The following is a 15248-nucleotide window of genomic DNA, read 5'->3' on the forward strand; positions in this document are numbered from 1 at the left end:
GTGCATTAACATCACCTTGTTCAAATAACAAAACCAACACAGTGCATGAACTCACAACAACTTACCTCAGTGTGACTTCTGCTGTTGCCTTTGAGAGACCAGTTCAGATATGCGTGGCTTCACCTTGGCAAGTGCCAGTCTCATGTCATTTTCACAGCAAAGTCTGTTCCTTTTCTTAGTTTTTATGTCCAGCATCCTCGAAAACGATTGCTCACAAAGATATGTTGTAACAAAAGGTATAAAAAATTCCAGGGCGGAGGCTCCACCGAACCCCTGAGACCGACTCACCGAACCCCTAGGATTCGATCGAACCCAGGTTAAGAACCACTGAATTGAAGACTTGCAACTGTTTTGTAGTTCAATACTAGTACTAAAACAATATTTACTGCTGGTGATTTGTACATGCATGCTCGTCTGCATACAGTATGCAGCAGTGATGCATGGGTCCATGTTTGATCGACCTGCACCGACTGACGTTTTAAACTAACCCGCCCGAACTCGGACCGCAGCAAATAATTGTTAAATATTGTACCCGCTCCCTGACACGCATTTTAAAAAGTAGTCTATACTCTTGTTTAACTTCGTAGCGTCATCGAGCTACATAAAATGGCATTACTGAGTTATTATATTCATTTAAAAGTAGCCTATCAAAATGCGGTTTCTTCGTGCCAGTCGTGTCACCCGCTCAATTTGGATCAACCCGTGCATCACTGGTATGCAGTGCAGTTCACTATTTGATGCAAGATTAAAAGCCACCATAAAAATGTGCTAAAGGCCATTTTTTATTTAACTTTTACTGCCCGTACATGTAAAAACAAAGAGATAGTTAATTTCATTATTATATTTGAAATATATATACTCAATGATGATGGTTTAATCATTTTATATTGGTGTTTACCTATTTTTGGGGGGCCCCTGTCAGTCGTGGGCCCTTGGAATTGTCCTAACTTTTCCTCCCTATACGGCGCCCCTGTGTTCACGTGTATAGTGTGTGTGTGGTTGTTGACTACAGTCAAGATGGATTACTTAAAGTTAAACACGTTCATAGTGGAATGTATTTCCTCAGGCTCCTACATTTACTATCAATTAAAATGTATATAAAAGGATAGTAATAAAGAATAGAATATGGTTATTGTGGTGGGTAAATAAGTACAAAGTTTAAACTCAAATGTATGAAAACCAAAATGTACGTATAAATCAAGCTAGAGCTGTTACCACGGGTTAACTTCTTAACACATATTATATATTTATTTTTTATGCAAATGTTTAACTCCTCTGCACATTTTTTAATCTCATGCAAATGTTTAGTTGCTCTGCAAATGTTTAATTTATCTGTACATATTTAAATTTACATCTATCTCAGTTTTAACATATGGATACTGTGTTATAGGTTAATTCTAATGTATGTTTAATGTATGTTTGCATGCTGCTACTGGATGCTTGAATTTCCTTCGGGATCAATAGAGTATCTATCTATCTATCTATCTATCTATCTATCTATCTATCTATCTATCTATCTATCTATCTATCTATCTAGACCACAGCAACTTCGATTCTATCTCTCCAGCTGTGTCTGTCTAATAAAGCAGAAAATAGATAGATATCGCCCAGTTTTATGACTTTAAAAACATATACAAATTAAAAATATACACAAACTTTGTACAGTAACTTTCTGCAAAAAAAAATGCATCCATTAGTCAGAGAATGAGTCAAGTGCAAGTTATGTATTATTTGTCCATTTCCAAATATCAACTTCAATGCCTGCAAAATTCCCCTAAAAAAACTTAAAAGAAAATAGAAAAATACAAAATTCTTTAGCAAAATGAGCTCAATAACATAACGCCTCGGTCAGTAATAATCTTATAGCAAATTTGGTACATTAAACACAACACAGCCTTTTGGATACCTACAATGTACAAGCACAGCATGTCAAAAATAATATTTATGTACTCATAATGAAAGACCTATAGAGAGTTATATTATATAAGCAGAATTAATGGATTGTTATGAACATGTAATCAATGTTTGAATGCTGTACCTGCGTCATGTGTACACATATTTACCTGCTACATATACTATTGGGCACATTAATTTATAACAATGCATCGTATTTTAAAAACTAAAAGAATCATGTGTTCTGTTCTGTATGTAATGTAATGTAATCTGCAAAGTAACTTCCAACTACTGTAATGATAAAAGATGAAGTGTAAATTGTAGGATACAAGTATAAGAAACACACGTTGTACTACATTAAACTACTTGAATAGTCTACTTAGTTACTTTCCACTACTGTCTACACACCAGTTAGGTATTTCTTGTAATATTTTGGCCACCCCATTTTCATACATGAGAGGGTTAGAATATTAGAATACACTCCAGTACAACACTTACACCCACTACAGTCTAGTAGAAATATTACCTGACAGTGTCGACAGAGCTATATAAAAGTAAAATTTATGGCAGAGCATGGGATCACAGATTGGATATGTTTACCTAATGAAGTAGCCAGTGAGTGTATATCTTGGCTATCACAACAAACCCCTCACATGCACTAGATTTATGACTTTCCCTGGCTGTTTTCTTGTCACGAGCACCTAAAGGCAGCACATTTTTTATGAATCAGCAGGGGGAGCTCAAGTTTCACGTTTAAAGCCTCAGGTTGGCGAATGGAACAAAAAAAAAAAAAGTTGCATTTTCCCTCATGTACAAAGGCTTTTAGCCAGCTGATAAAAAAATAAAAAAACTAGATGTTTGGTTTAGCTTGACAGACTGTGCGAGGTATTTATCAGCGTTAGATTATTTAGCTCCGAGCATTGCTCGCACTCATCAAACGTCACAAGTTTTGCACATTTTTTTTATCTGTGTGACAATTTATTTGTTCATTACTAAATCCACAAAGAATGACTAGAATACATTAGTGTTAGTCGATGAATGGAATAAGCTTAAATGCCACTGTCAGAGCCATCTTGTCCTGACAATAGCTCTAACAATGTATCAGTGTGACACCAGTGATAATGTAAGCTGCTGCTCAGGAGCAACAAAGCGAGGCTGAATTGATCCTGCAGCAGAAACACTTCACTGATCGGAGGCTCAGAGATGTTTTTCCTGCTCGCTGACAACATATAGGTTCTTTTTTTTCTTTCCCTGACACAAAACAACACTTTCTGTCGCTCTGCTCCATATAATAAGTGCCTATAGTCCAAAGTGGTTAGTTACAGTGTACTGTGGAAAGGTCAATGGTCCTGTGATGTGGATCGCAGCGTATTATCCTCATTGTGCTCAGTGAGATATGAAGTCTAGGCAGGGAGCACTGCGGTCTCAATTTTGTCAAACTGTGACTCGTTCAGATTAAACAACAAGACGTCCGCGAAGCCCACTGTTGTTTGGATCATCTGCAACCGGGTTCACTGGGCTCACTGTGTGGGTTGAGCGCAAGCGCTGCAAATTAGAATAACAAAATGATGGAGTTAGTGACTGATGGCTGACTCACAGACAGATAACTGCGGAGCTGACTGATGCTTCTATGTAACACCCAAATCTCTACTTGTGAGCCTTAGCAGCCAGCTTAGTCTCTGGAACACTGGAGGGGGGTTTAATGAGAGTTTTAATTCATTTTTGACCGGAGCTGTGATTGAATTAAACTCCCACAGAAGGGCTGGATCCTCTCCTCACCACAAGCCATTTCCTCCTATTAGACATGTAACAGAAGCAGCAGGCAGGGCGGCAGGTCAGTCTGAGATGAAACTGGCTATTCTTCATTCATTTTATGCGACATATACTCTTACAGAGTATGTTAATGTTTTGTCACACGTGCGCTCTGCTCCATTGAGTGTAACATTTAACGAAATATGCTTATAGGCTGGATTCCACAATGCATTTATCCCAGCTTGGCCTAAAAAAATTGTCTATTTGCTGTCTCGTTTACAAGTTACATCTTGTAATAGTTACATATTGCGTACTTCCATACTTGAACTTGCTTTTAAGTACTTAACTCTGTTCACACTGTAAATAATTGAAGTGCAGTGCACTACAAGTAACCGGATGGTGTACTAATAATGGTCAAAAAGTTGTGTGTGGAGCACTAGACACTTCTCGCCCTCAATGGTGGCCATTGTGGCTACGTAGAGGAATGGGAAGGACCACCGACACTGTGAAAATGTCGGCCGAGGAAGCTGCTGGAGGTGAAGCAGTTGCAGTGAATAGCGTAATATATGTTTAGACGCAATATATATGTTTTATATTTTGATTTTGGCTGTTAGATATTGGCACTATTGGTGGTTACAATTTATATTTCCAGTCTTTATGATAAGCTAGGATGCACACATTCTGATTCCTCTCAGAGATGCTGAAGAAGCAGAGTTCCCAAAACGTTCATCTAGCCCTTTAACCTCCTTTTTTTTTTGTGGCCTTGGGCTGCAGTAGAAACAAGCCATGAACCTAACATTGATATGACTTTTTAGGTTGATAATTTGGAGTTGTGTTTCTGGCCACCTGGCAAATATAAGTTCAATATTCTCTTTGTATTTTCTTCTCTTTCTGCTTTTTTTTTTTGGTCTCCACCAACTCCAAAGGGAAATATCTTGAGCTGCTAAATGTCCCACTGTGTCCACCAGCTAGTCTCTAACTGTGTCTGTCTGCAGTTTGGTATTGTAGAGCTTTTTCTCTGGAAACAGCTGCCTGCTGCAGCTGAAAATGAGAGCGGTAAGGCTGAACCTAAACAATAAAGTTGCAGTCGGACAGCTACACAATGGCTACATAAAGATGAGTGGAGCTGCAGATTCAGGTCACAACTCTCTGTAGGTTCATCGCGATGAGCGACCTCTTTATACACATTGTTTTCACATTGTTACCTGATATTTAACATTGACTATACCCTGTATAGTGGTAGTATACATTGAGCAAGGTGCCAAAGGGCTTGTCTATTAACAGACTGTCCTTCTAAGACATCAAACATAATTTTTTTCTTTTTAAGATGGGTGAGGTAAGTAACGAATAGACTCTAGTATCCGTGACATCACCCATAGGTTTCTGAAGAGTCGCTGTGACGCTCAAAGAGTAGCATTTCTAGTTACTGCCATCTTGGCAGACCTGCATCCACTGGCTCCAAGCTTAACCACAAATGGGCAAAGACTTGGATCGTGGGTGAAGGTGGGCTGAATGGTTGCTTGAGCAAGCCACTTGTAATGGCAGCCAGCTGTCAATCAAAGCAGCCAAGCTGTTAATTAGACATAACTTTAAGCCTTAATATAATCTGAACAGATTAGTTCTATAGAAAATCAGACTCAGTACATTTGTCACAAACAGGGAAATTAGCTACAGAGACCAAAACTGGTTTATGTACCAGGCTGTAAACATGTTTATTTCTCTTGTTGGACATTTTAACATGGGGGCTTATGGCGATTGACTCGTTCTGTAGCCAGCCTCAAGTGCATGTTTGAGGATCTGCACTTCTACACTGGCTTCATTTCACAGCCACAGAGGTTGCTGCTTGCTGTCTACCTGTGATTAATATACCAACAATTTATTTTGACAATATTCCAACCATTGTTTTATGGCTTGTTCTATTTATTGCCGTCTTTCTTTGGAACTTGCACACAAAGGAAATAATGCAGTTTACTTCTTTGTGTGTTTAGAGCGTGCGTGGGTAGACCTGTATATGTAAGACATGATAAATGTTTGTCTTTTATATGGTACATCGTCTCTGCCTTGGTTCCCCGTGGAAAACATGGGTGGTATAAGCAGCGATAACATGCATGGCTACACAGACGAAGAGAAACGAAGCGCGTCACAGAGAGAAACTCATAATTCGTGAACAATAGTGCTCACACTGATTCACATCTGTTGAGGGAGCAGTACAGAATCATCACAGCGCTGTGTGCTTTGCAGCAAAAGGGGGAAACAAGAATGATTTCATTGTCATGTCACTGAAGGAGAGCTGGGTTGCTGTATTTCAATAAGAGACAACAGAAGATGGATGGGTGGAACACTGGATGCATATACAGTTATTAAAGGCTTATACAGACTACAATACATTTCTACTGCCACTGCTGATACGCAAGACTGTCCTCCCCAAGAAAAACGACAGCATTAGTCATTTCATGTCGGAAAGATGACAAATGTTTGCAAGCGACAAAGCTCCCTCGCGGCTGCAGGAATTATGACGCTTGTCCGTCAGGAGCAATGGAGTCAACACAGGGATGAGGGTGGGGTGGATGGACGGTCAGAAAAATGTCATTGGAGACATCTGTTTGCTTCCTGTTTTCCACCGACAGTCAACATTGGTTTCTTTTAACCGTGACCTTAACCAAGTGGCTATAATTGTAACCATGACGACGATGGTCCCTTGACCTTAAGGAAGCGGTCATCTTTAACCCAAGTCCAGATGTTTTTCTAACCTTGAAGTACTCATTTTAACCCACATTATGATATTTCTCCTAAAAACTAACCAACCATAACCGTTGTGTTGTCACATCATAAATTTGATTTATTTCTTTTAAAATAGAGAATTCCAGAGTTTCTGGAAGGCACTGTTGTACGATGAGGGCAGCAGTAGCTCAGTCGGGTTCAAGTCCAGCATTGGACAAAAAGTATAGAGGTTTATGACCCCTTTGTTTGTGTGTGGTTGTATTTGAGGTCCGTATATGTAAAAATGTCTCCTTGATGGATTGTGGAAGCATTTGTTCTATTCTATTCAATGTCATCCTGCCATGCCATACATACATTAACATGTTTCTCATTTGCTAAATCAGTTGATGAATGACTATCTAAGAAATAACATTGAACTGACCGTATGGTTTTAGTAGGAATGACATACTGGAACAACTTCTTGGTGAACAACAGCCAACAGGAAGCTTCTCCAAGTCTTTAGTCTACCAGGTTTGGTACCATCTTGCCTGTAGAGAGTCCAAATCTGGCAAGTTGTTCCCCAAGAAATCACTAGCTTGTAAGTCCATGCACAGATAAAACAAAGAAGATACAGCATCAGACGACTGACAATCAGATAACATGAGAGTTGTTGTGTTTACCTTTGGACAGAGCCAGTTCAATCTCTTTCCTCCTGCATCTAATCTTACGCAAAGCTAGGCTAAACGCATCCAGAAGCTCCATACTTAATTCAGTGAAATGACTTCTCACTCCTACAAAGGGACTGTATCTTCAAGGCAAGGTGAGACCGATTTCATTGATGATTCCCTCTGCCAACAGAGGAGGAAAATCTTAAGCGCTGAAATGTGAAAAAGCATGAAAGCTTTTAAATAAAAGACCAGTAGATCTGTCTGACGATGGTGTCTAATTCATCACATTTGTCGTGCGTGGTACAATCCTTATCCCACTCATCCACTGTGAAAAATGTAGGCCTGTCTCAGTAAAGCTTTAGTAATAATGTGGGGGGTTAAACACCATGCCGAAGCAGTTTAGTGCTGAGGACTGCCTTTCCATGTGAGTGTGTGAGCAGAGTGGAGTCGGGCTGTGAAGGGGGATGGGCAGATTACAATGTCTTACACCATGGTGATGAAGTCTCTCTCTCTCATGCACACTGACTCTTTTATTGCTCTCAACCGCTCTCCATTTAGACCAATAGATCCAGACGGTTTGTTCATGTAATGGGCTGATAGCAGATAGTATTCAGCTTGATCATCCACCTCGGATATAAAAAATATAAAAGGTTGTCACTTACCACAGATATATATCTGTATATACACACACATTACACCAACTTTTTTTAATGCTTTATGCAAATACAGTTACTGACAGGCCTATATCACAAAGCTCCCCCTCACTATGAAACAAGAATCATGAGATAATCCTTCAAATTCAAGTGATTATACATGCATGAAAACATAGTTATGAATATTATATTCCATGGCTGCCTCAGTCTAAAAATAAAGGCCCAAAATCGTACACACTGCACCTTTAAGAGTGACTTGAATATATATGAAGGGATTATATAAGAAGCAATTTGTATTCCTAACAGGTCTGCCATTAAAGTAACGTAAGGGGTTGATCTACAAATAGATAAATCAATTGAACATTCTATTTTAAGGATTTTCTCCATGAATGAAGAGGTGTTGAGGTGTACAACAGCACTGAAATGCATCAAATAACACGAATTTCCAGCCCAATTGAGAAATAAAGGTCCTTTTGAGGTAAACATTAAAGGCCCCTCACACTCTCCAATCTGACCTCTGCTCAGGTTGACTTTTGTTCTGGATTTCATACACTAATAATAAAGCCCTTCAGCTCAGACATGGAATACAAATATGTTGCTGGCTTCTCAGGCTTCTAAAATGATGACTTTTAGTTATTCAGGTGTGTTATGTAAATGCTTGTGATGACTTCATTCAAACAGCCATCTCCTCTAATAGATTGATCAATTTCTTCATGCAATGACCAGAAGTGCTCATAATTCCTGCTTTCTAGGCTGATCCAACATGATTATAAACAAACAAATTGAAACGGGTCCATTTAAAGTGTTCTGTGCTTTCCTGAGACTCTATTTTCTTTGTGTAAAAGGAGGTGATAATTGTCCAATGAATGTTCTTACAGAGGTGAACAAGAGAGGATTTCATGCCTCTTTTTGCATGTTCTACCTTCTCTCTTTCGTTGTGTTGTGTGTATTTACGGCGTGTTTTATAAACGCTGCACATTTATTGCGAAAATTGATGATCTTTTAATACTGCTTGTGTCTTTTTCTAGTTGTGTTTTCTGAAGTGGCAGTGTGTCGAGCTCCCTTGACCGGGTTGCCATCTGTTTTCCTCAGAGCTTGGCTCCGCGAAGAAATGATCAACATCACTATGGAAATATACGAAAAGAAAGAAGCATGTTCACCGAAGAGGTTAATTGAGATTGTCAGAATTTGATATTGAATTTCGCACAAGCAAGTAACTACAGCAGGGGGGGTGATGTTGAAGGAAACGTCTGGCGAAAAAGCTTTTAAATCAAGCCTTCATTTTCCTGTGAAATATCGTGGTGAGGAGTATAGGGAACAAGTATAAACATAGATGGTGCCCTTCTATCGCAGTTACTCTGTGAAAGCAACATTACTTCTTTACTACTTCATAATGGTACGTTAAAGCAAAACGAGTTGTCTGTCTTCACTTCAGAGGTGTAATTTGTGCCGTAACAGGTGCAACGAGGAGAGTCAGGAACATGTCAATCAAGTACAGTGTGTACAGAGAAGGGGTCTAATCAGGCACACATTAGTATCGCCTGTGGGGGGTTAACCATGTGGTTTTCGTGTTATTCGCTCAATTTAAAGTGCTTTTACCCCTCAATCGTGCAGATAATCCTTTAAAAATACCACAACTCATTACAGTGATTATTTTATCTATTATGGCGTCGTTATCAGTGAGCTAATGGCATTAAAAAGTCGAAATATTAAAGTCAGTGTAAAGGCAATTCTGAAATATCTTTCAAATTACAAATTACAGATATTACTGAAATGTGGAGTTAGAGGTTAAAACAGTTTTTCATCAGTTTTCAGTCCAGGATTTTGTGGGCGGTCCTTAAAGGGTGGCTCGATGACACGCTGAGGCCACCCTGAGCGTACTCCTGCACCCCTAGCGGAGAGATAGAGATGAATTCATCTCGATCAGAGTGTTTCAAAGTTAGTCGTGTCATTTTCTGAACTCATCTGACACGTTTCAGATGCTGCAAGTGGATGTGGCTTCAGCGAATTCGGCGGACCCGATTTTGACGCCTGATTTCATAAACTTGACGATGTTTATAATGATTCTAATTTGGCTGGGTGGTTAATAACACTTTCTTCTTTGGTCTGACAAACTAAGAACACATATGTATTCTTGCTTTACACAGTCTTTATGTACACTGTACAGGTCTGTTGCGACTGCAATGCCGCGTACACCGGTGCACACAATGATTTCATTTGATGACGTCTGCTCAAGACGGAGGAGCTTGACTAGCGCATTGCGAACATTCATTACATGACATCATTAACCACTTAATGGGCAACAGTGTGCTGCGGGGTGGTGACGGGGCTGCATGTGTAAACATTTTGTCAAGCTCTGCCATATGCTGCACAGATCAAAGCCACATCATACTGCTTTGTGTTATCACGATATGCAGAATGTCTTGTGATGGTCTAACAGCTGTGTCACAGCTTTTCTACACTGATAACAAGATATATCACATTTTCTCAGATGCTTCAGTTGGCAGTTGCCATGCCGATGTTAAAGCTGAATGCTGAAATTATTTGAATTTATAGTTCTCTGTAATATTCATATATTGTATTGTATTGTACCTTACTAACACACTGGACGCTTACTTATGTCAGTCACTCAAATATGAAATTATCAGTATTGATATTGGCTTAGTCATTATCTTGGCTTTATCTTCCTGATGATTTGATTATATAAATAGTATTTATTTGTCTCACAGTGTCAACAGTAAGCCTAGTTTTTAAATTTCTTTTTTTCTGCTCCATCTTGGTTTTTTGGAGCCAGAAGTGACCATATTTGGACAAGAGGGTGGAGCTGGGGTTATTTGTGCAACCAGGGGAGTCATCCCCTGCTGGAATTAATTGATTTTATCGCAAAATGCTACCATTTCTCCAACAAGTGTGAAGTTTTTTAAGTATTTTCAGGTATTCTTAATGGTATTTTAGAGTTTGTCATTTCCTGGTAAGGATAAAGAGTTGTTGCCGACTCATTCTGCACTCATTTTGCATCCAATGAAACGTCTCACTTACGATGCCGCCGGAGCGGAATGATTCATGTTTTATATGGTCTATGAGTGACTCAGTAGGGCTGTTACATGCATGTACGGCCAGACTTCACTGAAAACCACAACTTTATATCTTTCTTTTCCTTCCGATGTCCTCCGGGTGCCTCAGCTTCAACTCTAAGTGATTTACAGAGTTTCTTGATGAACGAAGCTTTAACGACCTCCTGAAGTAGCCTAACCGCAAATTAGACTACCGAGGCGATTTACAGATTTTGTCGATGGTAAGAATGCTAAGTAGCAAACTGTTAACTGTTGTTAGTTCAATCAGCCATGCAGCTAAACAAATTGATTCAGACCAGCATGATACTGTTTTTGGAAGTTATTAGCAGTCCCTCCGGTATGTCTGTGTTTACTGGAAGGTAGATGCTGACTTTATCACTAGCGCTACCTACAATTCATAGCAGTCTGGGTAACACACATACAGCTCTATTGGCTATTGTCAACTCCAATCAATATCTACAAGTCCTTCTTTATCTGCCTGTTTTTACAGGAAACATGTGGAAGCAAATAGCACTATGCTTTATGTTTCATGGGGACTTTAAATCTGCCAAGCTGACCACGAATGTGTTGCCCAAGAAGACACAGAGAGAGGCTACTTTTTTTCTGTTACTTTGTTTGTTAAAAGCTAAACCTAAGTAGATTTGTTGATGGACTGATACTGGATTTTAGATCAGTAAAATATGATTGAACCCAACCCTACTTAAAGGATAGATTTCCGATGGAGTGTTCTTTTAATTTTTAATATTTGCACAAAATCAGGTTTTGGCAGCTTAAGTGCAAATCTTTCAGTATTTGTATTCGATTTTTATCGGCCTCCTCTGCTTCAGACTCCCTCCCCATCTGTTAATGCTCCATCACGAGCCGGTGAGCTGCCCCAAGATGTAACTGAGCATGTTTATATCACAGAAACATGAACCGATGCCATTGAGCAGCGTCACACTGATGCAGTCGTGAGGCTTTAAGGCTCACTCCTCCACTGCGACTTTTATCTCATTTAATTATGCTGAGAGGATGACATCGGAGCAGGGCTTTTGTACACGCTGAGATATGACTCCGTCGCGTGGGAACATCGGTGGGCATCTGTACCCCCACGCCTCGCCCCCTTCACACAGACCGATCTCTTCATCTTCTTCCTTTTCGTTCATTGGTTAATGACATTACTCGTCTCTCCCTTGGCCTTAGCCGTGTCAATGGAACAGCTGGGGTTGTTCCTGGAGCACAGATCCTGGGAAACATAAATCAAAACTCCTCCTGCTGCCATTGATTGAGACAGAGGAAAGTGAAGGGCAAACCTTCCTTTTGTCCTCCGTTTTATTTTTTTAGGATCTCATTCATATAAATTACTAGCTGAACGGGAAGGGGAGTTTGAATGTCACACACACTGTTCTTGGTTAAGTTATTCCTACATGACCTCGACCTTGAGAAAGGTCTACTCTGGTGTCCTTCTTGGTGACATGTTTTTTTTCCCATTTGGACTGTCCTGACCATGACCACCTTGCACATCCAGAGGTGGCCGTTCCCTTGTTTTGCATATAGTGAGGGAGAGGCTATCTGTTAGACCAGGCAGTCCTCCAACCCACATAAATGTGGAAACTCAATCAATCAACGCAACACTTGTTTTTGCTCCCAATTTTACCCCCAGGAGGGCAAAGTCACGACCAACCCTTCTTCGTCTTATACCCTAATATTCCAACAAATTCTAGCTAATACTATTTCACTTCAACTCATGAGAAATGTTGCGTCTATATTTTTAGCTATATCTTTTTTTACATTTAAGAGAATTTACAAGTATTAAGTGTTACCGCTCTGTGTTGGTGTGGGATCGTTGTTTATACCACCATGGGATTCTCTATTGAAAGCCAGACAGATGATTTTTTTTTTTTTTTGTGGTGGGCTGACAGCCCCTCAAGGTAAATAAAGGCTTTCATTGCATTGTGTTTTACACGCTCGACTAGACTGAAGGTTTAGTCACTGTATGAAAAACCTCACATTTTTTAAAGATGAAGCTACCAAAGATTTCTGTGCAAATAAATCTAGAAGGCAACTTCACTGGGTTCAATTCACCTTCAGATGTGTTTATTGTGTTTGTCCTTTCTAATTCAAAATGTCTTTTTTGTTCCATACAGATCTCCACATCCACTCAGATATAAGATAAATAGAAAGCTTTCCCTGAATGAAATAATCTTCCACTACCTCTTTCTGCTGCTTCAAGACATCTTTATTTTTTCATCTTAAAACAATTTATTTACGGTGTGGTAGATAGTCTGCTCTAACTTATGCAGTTAAAGCAGTTAACCTCGCTTATTACCAAGCTCCTAAGGGTGGCTACAATAATAAAGGATCATCCTGCATTGAAAAATAAAATGCACTGCCTCTTCTGGCTAAATACCAACAGGCACGTATGAGACCTGTGTGTAACATTGCCACTGCAGCGAATCGTGGCCTTTCTAGTCATTGTTTGAAATCCCACCAGAAGCTCTGCAGTCTGTTTCAGAAGCATCCCAGAATCAGCATATTTACATATTTAGAAGCACATAAACCAAGGAACAATGACCAAATCTGAGCAAATGAACAAAGTCTGGTGGGAAAAACACTTCTGAAATACTCTTGGTGGGGTTTGAAGCTGCGTAGAGAATGGACCAAAAGAGCATCATTGGCACGACTTAATGGAGATGCGCCCAGTCAGGTTAAGGCTTTACTGAATCAATACACTTCATCACACATTTTTGTTGAGAGACTACTCCAATGCATAGACTACACTACATTTTCACATGCTTAAAATGACCGCCTTCTTGAAAAGGTTGGTGCTGTGATATTTGTACATATCCAAAAACCTGTGGTGCCTTTCTCCTTTTGACTTGAACCGAAACACATATTCCAAATACACTGCATACATCCTCGAAGAAAGCTCCTAAAACATGAATAATATCGACATGTCTCAATCAGAAAATGCTACATTTGGAATATCCACACATTGGAATACTGTCATATTTACAATAGAAGTGTAGAATTAGTGTGCGTGTAAATGTAGTCACTGCCCTTTGGAGCCACCAAGATAAAAAAAATATATATATATACCAGTCAATAGGTCCAATCCATTCCAGTAAAAAGTTACTACCTTATAGATCCAAAGCGTGAGATAAGATTTAGGGGGCTCTATTTACTTTGGTTTCATTAGTGTACAACGGACAAACCAAACACTGCCTCTAGATAAGGCTTTTCGTGTTTTACGCACCCACCATACTTTCTTCTTCATGCTAGGAAGGAGTGGGTGAGGTGAAGGAGTCATTGGGGTCACACTGGTCTTTTAAGAACACTATGGAAAATATCTGTGGCTGTTAAATTGTGTGTTATCTTGTTCCACAACACTCATTTGACCTTGGCTTGGGTTGCAGAGGCAGAAAGATAATCTTCAAGATTCTCGTGCCTTCGCTTCTCTTATGTAAGATTGTTGCTCCAAAAGTAGGCTGGTATATGATTCTTTTTTTTTTTGTCTCAAAAAAGCAGATGAGTGGCTATGTTTTAACAGCTGTCCCAGTAACCTTCTTGGATATGGCCGGTACATGATTGGAGTGCGGTGCACCGCAGCTGTTTTCATTTTGGCTTGGAGTGATGCAGACTGTCCGATCCCATCCAGCAATTCTTGCATCCATCTGGACAAATATCCTCCAGTTGTTATTGTGTTTTATTTCTTCTTTTATAGTAATGGAAGAGGCCTGGTAAGTGCAGCAACAATAGATGTGTTGTGATGGTAGCAGTAGTACAAGCAGTTGTATTCATAATGGTTGTAGATGAAGCAGTGGAATGAACATTGCAGTAGTAATAGTAATCGTAGTGGTAATACTACAAGGGCGGTCATAGCAGTAGCAATAATAGTTATACTGTTGATAATAGTAAAAGGGAAAAAAGATTTGGCAGAAGCAGTAGTGATGGCAGCACCATTGGCGATATGAATAATAGTAGATGTATAAGTAGCATATAGTTGTGGTAGTATTAATAGTAGCAGTAACAGCAATGATAGTTTTAATAGTTTTAATATTCAAAGCAGTTGTATTAGCAGCAGTTCCAATAGTAGTAGGTGGTATTAGTATTAATTGGAGTAGTTATTGTTGCATTAGGAATGACGAGTAGTTCTAGTACAGGTATGGGATTGTCCAGTGTTAGACAAAAAATAACTTGTAAACTACATTTTCACATGATTGTAAAGACATGAGAAATAGTAAAACCAAAAGGAGTTTCCCAAGACATAGCAGACAAATATATAAATTGTGAAAGAGAATGGCACCGAGGATGACAAACAAATTGTCCATAAAACCGTGTCAGCTTAGCCCTGGCTCCAGAGACTTGGACCGGCGGTTTAAAAAATACAATGTGGGCGAATACCTCCAGCTCATGCCCGCCTGTAAAAACAAAGCGACTGTCCAAAATACAGATCTGAATTGCAGAGTATTTTCCGTATCCATGATGGACTGTCCAACCTGAACAACAGTCAGCAGACGTCTACGACA

The sequence above is a fragment of the Larimichthys crocea genome, chromosome XIII (genome assembly GCF_000972845.2).
Source record: "Larimichthys crocea isolate SSNF chromosome XIII, L_crocea_2.0, whole genome shotgun sequence".
Classification (NCBI taxonomy): Eukaryota; Metazoa; Chordata; class Actinopteri; family Sciaenidae; genus Larimichthys; species Larimichthys crocea.